The sequence below is a fragment of the Enhydra lutris genome, unplaced genomic scaffold (genome assembly GCF_002288905.1).
Source record: "Enhydra lutris kenyoni isolate GAN:26980312 unplaced genomic scaffold, ASM228890v2 scaffoldscaffold11, whole genome shotgun sequence".
NCBI lineage: Eukaryota > Metazoa > Chordata > Mammalia > Carnivora > Mustelidae > Enhydra > Enhydra lutris.
In genome coordinates this window covers 5,771,618-5,782,425 of record NW_019154095.1, presented here as the reverse complement: position 1 = coordinate 5,782,425, position 10,808 = coordinate 5,771,618, and positions in this window count along the sequence as shown.

The window sequence follows — 10,808 nt, the reverse complement described above, 5'->3', positions numbered from 1 at the left end:
ATAAATCAACTCAGTAAATTCACAGGATAAAAAAATCAATGTGTAGAAATCTACTGTATTCCTATACATGAACAATGAAGCAACAGAAAGTGAAATTAAGGAAATAATCCTATTTACATTACAATTGCACCAAATAACAAGATAGCTAGGAATAAACCTAAACAAAAAGATGAAAGACCTGTACTCTGAGAACTATAAAACGCTGATGAAAGAAATTCAAGATGATACAAAGAAATGGAAAGACATTCCATGTGCATGGATTGGAAGAACAAGTATTATTAAAATGTCAATATTACACAAAGTAATCTACACATTTAATGCAATCCCTATCAAAATACCAATAGCATTTTTCGCAGAGCTAAAACAAACAATCTTAAAGTTTGTATGGAACCACAGAAGATCCTGAATAGTCAAAGCAATCTTGAAAAAGAAAAACGAAATTGGAGTTATTGCAATTCCAAAGTTCAAGTTATATTACAAAGCTGTGGTAATCAAAACAGTATGGTACTAGCATAAAAATAGATGACAGATGAATGGAACAGAATAGAAAACCCAGAAATGAACCCATGATTACATGGTCAATTACTCTTTGACAAAGGAAGAAGGAAAATACAATACAGTAGCTTCAACAAATGGTGTTGGGAAGACGGTACAGACACATGCAAAAGGAATGAAACGGGGACCACTTTCTAACAGCATGTGCAAAAATAAACTCAAAATGGATGAAAGACCTAAATGTGAGACCATAAAAATCCTATAAGAGAGCACAGACAGTAATTTCTCTGACACTGACCATGGAAACATTTTTCTCGTTTGTCTCCTGAGGCAAGAGAAATAAGCTACTGGGACAATATCAAGATGAAAAGCTTCTGCACAACAGAGGAAACAATAAGCAAAACTGAAAGGAAACCTATGGAATGGAAGAAGATATTTGCAAATGACATAGCCAATAAAGGTTTAGTATCAAAAATATGTAAAAATTGATACAACTGAACACCCAAAAATATATAATCCAATTGGAAAATAGGCAGAAGACATGAACAGACATTTCTCCAAAGAAGACCTACAGAGGGCCAATAGACACATGAAGAGATGTTCAACATCACTTAACTGTTGGGGGAATGCAAATCAAAATTACAGTGAGATAACTCCTCTTACCTGTCAGAATGGCTCAAATCAACAATACCAGAAACAACACCTGTTGGTGAGGATGTGGAGAAAGGGGAGCCCTCTTACATCATTGGTGGGAGTGCAAACTGTTGCAACCCCTCTGGAAAACAACATGGAGATTCCTAAAAAAGTTAAAAATAAAACTATCCTATAATCCAGTAATCCCACTACTGGGTATTTACCCAAAGAATATGAAAACACTAATTTGGAAGGATATATGCACTCCTATGTTTACAGCAGCTTTATTTACAATAGCCAAACTATGGAAGCAGCCCTAGTGTCCATCAGCTGATGAATGGATAAAGAAGTGGTGTATGTATGTACAATGGGATATGACTCAGCCATAAAGAAGAATGAAATCTTGCTCTTTGCAATGACATGGATGGAGCTGGAGACTATAATGTTAAGCAAAATAAGTCAGAGAAAGACAAATACCATATGACTTTACTCATATGTGGAATTTAAGACACAAAAAAAATGGACAAAGGGAAAAAAAGAGAGACAAACCAAGAACCAGACTCTTAACTACAGAAAACACACGGATGGTTACCAGAGGGGAGGTGGGGGTGGGGGATGGGGGTGAAGGTGGTCACCTGTCATGACGAGCACCCAGTGATGTATGGAAGAACTGAATCACGACATTGTACACCTGAAACTAGTATTACACTGTATGTGAACTATACTGGAATGAAAGTAAAAACTTAATTTAAAAAAAGGAGATCATGGGGCACCTGGGTGGCTCAGTGGGTTAAGCCTCTGCCTTTGGCTCAGGTCATGGTCCCAGGGTCCTGGGATCGAGCTCCATGTTGGGCTCCCAGCTCACGGAGTCTGCTTCTCCCCCTGCCCCTCCCTCCACCCGTGCTCTTTCTCTCAAATAAATAAATAAATAAATAAATCTTAAGAAAGGGGGTGGATCATAATAAGTAAAAGCCATTTACTGTGACAAAGGAGTCCAGAAAGTTAACTCGGGAGATACTGGAACAAAGCAAAAACCGTCCATCTTTTTGCACACCTGCTTGTTCAATGGGAAAAACTTAACTGAGCTTAACATATTTATAGGAAAGGCAAGTGTTATGGGGAGGAGAACGGGTCATAGAAAGACATATTTAAAATTCAGGGTTCTTTGATTTGAAAATGTGATAGAGGATATTATTTAAACCTTACATCTGCAGTTTTTATAGAATTGCTAGAATTTCTGAGTTGTACAACCATGTGGCAGTCCTTGAAGGGTGGAACATATAATCCCAGGAAACGCTGATGAGGAAAGTCTTCTTGTGGAAGGGACAGTAAATGTATGGAATTCGTTTTCTTGGGGTTTCATGCCCTTGGGGATGTTTTCCTCTTTCTCTTCCCTTCCCCAGGTCTGCAAAGCAAGGAGGTTGTTAGGTAGATGAAATTTCTGTGCATAGGAGATGAGGAGATTCCTAAAAGGTAGGGGTTGGGAGTTTGGGATCTTGAAGATAAGGAAGGCTGGGGGGCCTCTCTGGACATGGGGCAGCAGAGAGAGCGGGTGGGGGAGGAGGTGAAGGGGAGGGAGAAGGAGAGGTTTGTTCAAGGGATTGAGATTTCTGTACTCAGAGAGAATCCGTTTAAGCATACCTGAACTGAACTATTGAATTATTTGTCCAGAATGTCAGAGAAGTTGTGTATTTTTTTTAAGATATTTTTTATTTATTTGACAGAGATCACAAGTAGGCAGAGAGAGAGGAGGAAGCAGGCTCCCGCTGAGCAGAGAGCCCGATACAGAACTTGATCCCAGGACGCTGAGATCATGACTGGAGCCAAAGGCAGAGGCTTAGCCCACTGAGCCACCCAGGTGCCCTGAAGTTGTGTATTTCGTCTTTGGACGGGAATGTGAGGGTACTAAGGGCAAGAACACGGATTACTGTTATGTTTCCCAAAATTAGGTCTATTGAGACTCAACCCAGTGTCAGTGCCCTGGGATGTGCTCTGATACACTATTACCTTTATTTTTTTTTTTAAATTGGAGCATGGGCAATAGACCACTTACAACTGTCCTATCAAACTTTCGTCAGCAATGCACATGTGGCTTGCTGATGAAAGTTCGATAGGACAGTTCATCTATCCTTGTACATGGATATCCATGATCTCACTTGTACATGGAATCTAAGGAAAGCTAAACTAATGGAAACGGGACCTAGAATTGTGGTCATTATGGGCTGAGAAGGGGGACATAGGGAGATGCTGGTCAGAGGGTACCGACTTCCAGTTGTAAGACGCATAGGTTCTGGGGATCTGATGTGCAGCATACTGAGTATAATCACAAGACACCATTATACACTTGCAAGTTGCTAAGAGAGTAGATCTGAAATGTTCTTGCCACAGAGAAGAGATGGTAGCCCAGTGAGGACATGGTGGTATTAGCTAACAACGTGGACAACGTGGACAACGTGGGAACATGGTGGTATCAGCTAACAACGTGGGAACTGTTTCGCAGCCTGCATGTGTATCCAGGCGTCGCCCTGCACATTACACCCACACAATGTTATAGGTCCGTTATATCTCAACAAAGCCAGAAAATAAACACATCCGTAATTGTCATCTGCCATTACTCTTATCACCATCTTTGTCTTTCATGACAGGATCAGGGACAAAATCAAGTTCATTTGTTAGCATAATTGTTTGAACCTCAGTGGCACAAAACAAATGTTTCTTAATGATCAGTTGCACACATTTGGATAATATATTAAGCATTTTAGCTGCAAAGTACCCTACTGCTCGCTTTCTCAGCTGAGTGTTTGGCCAGGTGCAGATGTAACACGGTGTACTTTAGAGCAATTTTATAGCCAGATACTTGATAGATGGTCATCTCTATCGACTTTGGAATTGAAAGTTCTACTGAGTCATCACACAAAGGCTGTCGTGGTCATGTGCACTGGAAAAATACTGTGGAAAAAGAAAAGAAATAACCCCAGCTGTATTCAAAGAATAGGACATATTCTTTTATGATATCCACATTATAGTGGGTTTATCATTTGAATGTAAATTCAGAGCTGATGTCCTTGTATGCCGTTTGTTCGAATTTTAAGGGAAAGAATACTATTCTCCAGTGTATTGTGAAATGGCATTACATTTCTCACCCACTAGCTTGTGTTGATTGAATAGTCAAGAATGCTTAGGTGCGTCCTCTTGAAAATGGGGAAGGAGTGAAGACAGAAATCCATTAGGCTCATTGTTAATAGAGAAGTTGAAGAAAAATAAACTTGTTTTTCTAGTAGCATGTAACTTTGAGGATTTCTGATGCAATATTAAAAAAGCCAATAATGTTAAAACTGTAGGCAATATTAAGAGCTTTAGGAATAGTCACATCTGGTCAGTCAAGGAAAGCAAGAATATAGTACTTTCTGCCATTAATGGCATAATGAATTCAGAACAGTTCTTTGCAATTTCCCCCAAACTTAGATGGTGATAGATTTTCTATTTCATACTATTTTGTTACAAATTAGTTGGAAAGGCTCTTCTTTACAAATTTCTGTTAGATTTATTCTCTTCTTTCCATGTGTGCTTTTACCATTCAAGCTATGCCCCCCCCCTTTTTTTTCCAGGTTTGAATTATTTTAGTGGCCTCCTAAATGTTCTTCCACTTCCAATGTGATCTGGATGATTCTTGTCACAGTTTCTGTAACAAAAATATCATAGGCTCAGAAACAGTGACCAAGTGTTTCTCATGGTTCTGGAGGCTGGGGAGTCCAGGGTCAAGGGACAGGCAGATTCGGTATCTGGCAAGAGCTTTTTGCCTCTTAAACAGGTGTCTTCTCACTGCATCCCCACAGCATGGATGGGGAGGGAGCTCTGTGGGGTCTCTTCTACAAGGACACTAATCCATCCCATCACGAGGGCCACACCCTCATAACCTGACCACCTCCCCAAGCCTCACCTCCTGACACCAGTGCGTTGAGGGTTAGGCATCAACATGTGGATCCAGGCTAGGGAATGGGGTATAGACATTCAGTGTGTAGCCCTATTGTGGGGCTACTGTCTTTCCAAGGCTACCATTGTTGTGTCACATTTCTGCTTAAGAATCCATCTTCACTTCCTTTTTTGAGTTCTACCTCATCCAGTAAGTAACCGTTCAAATTTTCATGCTCAGAAACCCAGTTCTATCCCATGCATCTCATGTAAATTCCACCACTCACCACTTTCCTCATCACTCACCAGGGAGCCCCGCCTTGCAGACACCTCCTCCCCTCTCTGAACCATGCCCTATCTCTCCTTTCAGCTTCGGTGATGCCGCCAACTCCATCCCCTCTCTGTCCTCAGCCACCTGCACCCAGCTAGGTTTACTCCATGCTTCAAGGCCTTCTTGTTGCAAGCTTGGCGATGACCTACAAACCGGGATCAGCGCTCCCATTTGACAAAAGGAAAAGTCTCTTTTCAAGATATTGACCCCACACTCCACTCTGGCCCACCAATTTCTTCCTCCAAACTTGCATATTCTTCCTTGTACCTCCCAAAGCAGCACATATTTGGTTTGTCGATTAAAAAAAAAAGGCCCTTGCAGGCAACTCGATTTGCATAAATCGGTGTGACAGATGCACTTTATATTGCCATATGCCCGCCCTGGAGTGCTTCTCGCCAGGCGATTCCTGTAGGCCTGGATCCTGGCCAGCAGCCGAAGAAGCATAATGAACTGATAAAAATAGAAGTGGATTGCAGAAGACGACAAGAAGCACACAGAGAGGCATTTCTCATTCATTTTGCGGGGGCCGGGGCGGCGTGGCAGCAGGTGCTGGCCAAGGATCCGTGTTGATTATATGGTAATACTTGGAAACTTCTGAAGCACAGATTTTTTTTTTTTCCTTCAAATGAGCCAAAGGAAAGATTGTCAGGGGATTGGAAGAGCTACGCTCTCAAAGTTTAGGGCAGGAGAAAATTAGGGTGTGCACACCAGTGGGTGTGAATAAGGAATGAGTATGGACGTGCATTTTGTTGGAATAATCATCTTTAAAACAAGTTGTTCACAAAATGAAAGATTTCACTGAGAGGGAGCAGTGGCCTAAAGGCCTCTGTTGTTGCACTTGTGGTGACCGCTTGGTGGCCAAGACACCACTTTCCTCAACTGAGGGACGCCCGTGGGATCATCCGTTTCACAGCCGGGCAGACTGAGTTAGGACGCGGTGTGCAGCTGCTCAGCTCCCGTGCTGTCTCTGGAACGCCTGCCACTGACTGAGAGGGCCAAGCCGGTTCCAAGCTGGAGGCCAACCTGAGAGGCCACCTGAGGTCCCACAGCCGCTTCTCGCTCTGACGGGGCCCCCTTTGTTCTGAGCCATTAAACTCTTTCAGTTAGCTTTGGACCCTGTTTACAGCACACAATCAAATGACCATCTGATGGCTTGAATCATAACCATCGTTTAGTTTTCGCACGGAATTAGCCAAGTTTTAAGCTAATTGAAAGAGAGCGCCTGCCCAAAAAGGGTGCCTTTGATTTTTTAAGTTGAATTCTGATTTTCCCAGCCATTTGGTGGTTTATTTATTCCATGTCTGTCTTGAGTGGTGTTCAACAACACGCCCGTGTTTCCTTCTTCTAACCTAAGGCGCGGTGGATGGAAAGGATTCGCCAAATGCCTAGCCGTCTTCTGACAGCAGGGGTCTGAAAGATAAACTGAGGCATGTTACAAACTTGAAGAGTGTCTTTGTGCAGAAACTGATCTGAATTGGGCAGCATCTAATCCAGCAGTTGGGAAGGAGCTCCAAGGCGCTGTGCACAAGGAGAGCCTTTTACGGGCAGAAGGGAGCGAACAAGGAAGTCATGTCTGGCAGAAGGCAGGCTGGGTCTCACGAGGTCCCTTTCCTTCGGGGGATGGCAGATTGCCTGACTAGTGCTGACCAGGAGGTTCCCGATGGGCGGGTATAAGGTCCCACATTTGGAAGAGCCAAAGCTCTAAGTAAGTTCAAGTTTGGAGAGTTTGACAAAATTAAGCCACCCCATTTGGGGCCGTTTGTCTCGTTTTTCACAATTCCCCCCATTCGCTCAGCCTCTCCACCTGACGGGCGACAGGATCAAAGCTAGGGTGCTAGCGCCACTCCCAGCTGCCACCCGGGGGCTCGTGCAGACATTTGCAGAAGGTCTTCGTGGTAGTCGTGGCTCACAATGCCAGGGTCATGGGTTTAAGCCTGGGTTTCTCTCTGCTCCTTTGCGGATGTTCTAGTCTTCGGGGGATTATTTACCTGGTGGCTAGCGGGTATGAACATGCACTGACAGGTCTTGAGAGACTACAGTGCGCCGTGGGACTACGATCGTCCTAAGCAGGATGAGTCCCAGGCTCGGGAGCGCACTTGGAAGCCACGGTGAGTCGCTCTCTTGAGCCCGCCGGCGTGCGGAGTGTCTGCCCCTCTGGCAGTGTCGATCTGAGCGCAGCCGGCAGTGTTGGCCACGGCACACACGTCTCCTTGCTCAGCTGAGACAATCAAGCGCTCTCCTGTTACCACGAACAACCTTGGCCAGACTCTAGGGACTGTGGTTGCAGGCTCTGGAGGGAGTGTCCCAGCAGGTGTCACCGTGGTCCCCAGAAACTGTAGAGGAGGAGAGACAGGTTTCCCTCCCCCTTCATGGTGATGCTTGGCTCACACTGTCTTTTTGCCATGGCACCTCCTAAATGAATAAGGTTGTTGGTTAAAAGTTCTCCATTGTGGCCACTTGTAATTCTGGTTTGTCTTTGGTGAGACTAATCGGCTTGTTCAGCCTTAACACATAATTTCCGTCTAAGTTAGACCTGGTCCATTTCCAGGTCCGACCTGGTCCGTTTCCAAGGAGCACCGAGCCTGGTTTCCCAGCTGCACCCGGTCCAGTTTTTCGGTCGGACCCAACCCGGAAAAAGAAACTCTCAAAGTCCGAATGTCCTCGTCCTCGTCCTCGTGCCAAAACCGCAGGCGGAGCAGGACCCACCAGCACCTCCTGAGGCGGCGGGAGAGCAGCGAGCCCACGGGGCTCACAGGTACCTTCCCGGGGTTGCTCTCTCCTGGCATCAGAGCTGTTAAAAGACACACTGAGGCGCACTGAACATTGTAGGAGTGTATTTGAGAACTCGGTTCAAATCGGGCAGCCTCCAGTCTAGCAGGTAAAAGGGAGCTCCAAGGAAGGAGGAAAGGGGGACGAGGAAGTGACACCAGATAAAAGAGAGGGTTGCTTCTCACGAGGTCCCTTTGTTTCGGGGGCGCGGAGGGGACCATCAGCCAGATTACCTGACTGGTGCTGACCAGGAGGCTCCCGATGTGCTGGTTGAAGTTTCCAGTTCTGGGAGAGCCAGAGCTGTCCTTCAGTCTCAGGGAGATGTGGGGATGAGCCGTAAGCCATGACCCCATTCGGGGCCTGTGGTCTTGATCTGAACATGGGGTAGTGATGGTGTTTCTTTGTGGGGAAATCTGAGGTTGAAAACATGAGCCGCTACTCTGAAGTGGTGATTGGAATGGTGCCAGCGCACAGACGTCTAGAGACAGGCCTGTGCCCTTGCCGTTATGTTCTGGTTCTGTACTTTCTCGGTTATCCATGCAGGTGTGGGCCAGCAGAGTGAGACGTGCCTTAGGAGCCAGAAGACCCGGGTTCATGTTCAGACCCTGGCCCCTGACAGCTGTGTGGCCAGGAGCAACTTAGCCCTTTGCCCCTCAATTTCAGGACCTCCTAGGCTTGTTAGGGGAGCAAGTCAGGTGGCTGCTGGGGTTAAAGCCTCTTCAGTGGGTAATCCTAGAGAGGGGAGGCATGTCAGCCAGAGGCAAGAGCCCCGACCAGTCGGGGCCGGTTCCTTAGCACGTCAGTGGTGATGCTCACTGTCTGGGCAAATGTTTTCTTCTCCATAGATACTCATCTTTTCATTTGGATAAAAAATACATTTTCTAAAACAAAATATCCCCTTTATCACCTTTTTCTTCATCCTTGTTTTCCTCCTTCCTCTTTCATTTTTGTTCTGTGGGGAGTGTGTGTGAAGGTTTTTGGGTCCTCCTAGGAGGACATTGATTCAAACAAAATAGATTATAGTTTTCTTAAAATTTGACAGTCATATTTATTCATTTGTTTCATTTCTAATGAATTTTTAACTTTAACATATTCTAAACATATGGAAAATAATACAATAGGCATCTGGTCTAGATTTTAACAAATCATTTGATTATATTTTCCTTGGAAGCCTTTATGAAAAGATGCAAAAGAGTATAGTGACAGCGAGAGTCACAGACCTATACCCGCTTCCCGCCTTCCTTTCCCCACGTACCCTGGCTATGAAAGCGGCCCGTACCCTTCCCACGCAGGGTTTTCAATTCTAGTAACAAATTCATCTCTACAAAATGAAGTTCTGTTCTTTGTCTTGAAAGGTTACATTCGTTCTTACGATACCTTCAGTTTGCTTTTTCTCTCTCCATATTAAGCTCCTTAAAACATAGGTATCTAGTTCGTTATATTTACTATTAGTCAGCATTCCGTTTTATGACCATTCCAGGATTTATCACCCATTTCTTGACGGACCTTTAAAGGTCATTTCCAGGTTTCTGCAACTGTAACTAGACGTGTCTACCGTAAATTTTCTGGCATGTATGTGCTTGTGATCCTTTCTCCAGGCTGCACGCCTCAGAGTAGAGTTGGTTGGATTGTAGCGGCTTTGTGTTCCCACCTGCTCATTAAAGTGGCTGCACCAATTCACGGTCCCGCTGGGCAGTGCGTGAGCGTTGCTTGGAACCCCTTATTCTCGTTGGTGTGTGGCGTTACTCAGCTTTGGAGTGTTGGTCAAACTTTTCCCTGTGGTTTAATTTGTATTTTCCTCAGTTACTCATAATTTGGTAGTGATTTGATCATGTTTTCGTATTTATACTGGCGATTCAAATGTCATCTTTTGTAAATCGCCTGTTTTAGCCTTTGCTCGTGTTTTCTATTGTATTTTTGTTTAAAATATTTTCGGGAATTTAAATGGTCTCTGTGCCAATCGTTTGTCAGTCATGTGCGCCATGACTATCTTCTCCCCGTCTGCTTCACGTTGTTTTGTGACGCTTATAATGTATTCTCTAATACACATTTTCTTTTTAATGTCAATGTGGCTAAAATGTTCTCTTATGATTTGCTGTTTTGCTTTTGTGTCTTATTTAAGCCTTCCATTCCCACCTTGATATCATAAATATATTCTCCTATGTTTTTATTCTAGAGGGTTTCTCCTTTAGATCTTTAATGATACAGGTCTCATGTTGTGTGTGGTCTAAAAAAATCTGAGGTAAGGGGCATCTGGGTGGCTCAGTCGGCTAAGCGTCCAGCTCTTGGTTTCTGCTCAGGTCATAATCTCAGGGTCGGGCTCACGCTCAGCATTGAGTCTGCTTATCCCTCTCCTTTCCCCTCTGCTCCCCCCAAATTAAATAAATAAATAAATAAAATCTTAAAAAAAAATCTGAATCAGAAAAGGTAATTAACAATAAACCTTCAAATCTCAGTGGTCTATCCCATTGAAAATGTATGTTTGCCGAGAAGCCCAAAATAGGTATTTCAAACTGGCACGTGTCCCTCCTCTCAGACTTGCTCAGTGACCCAGGCCTCTTCCACATGTGGCCCGGCTGTTCTACATGTGGTTCCCGGTTGCCAGATGAGTGGGAAGTCCCTAGTGATGTGCAGCCTGGTCTTCAGAGGCTCTGGCCCGGAGGCAGCT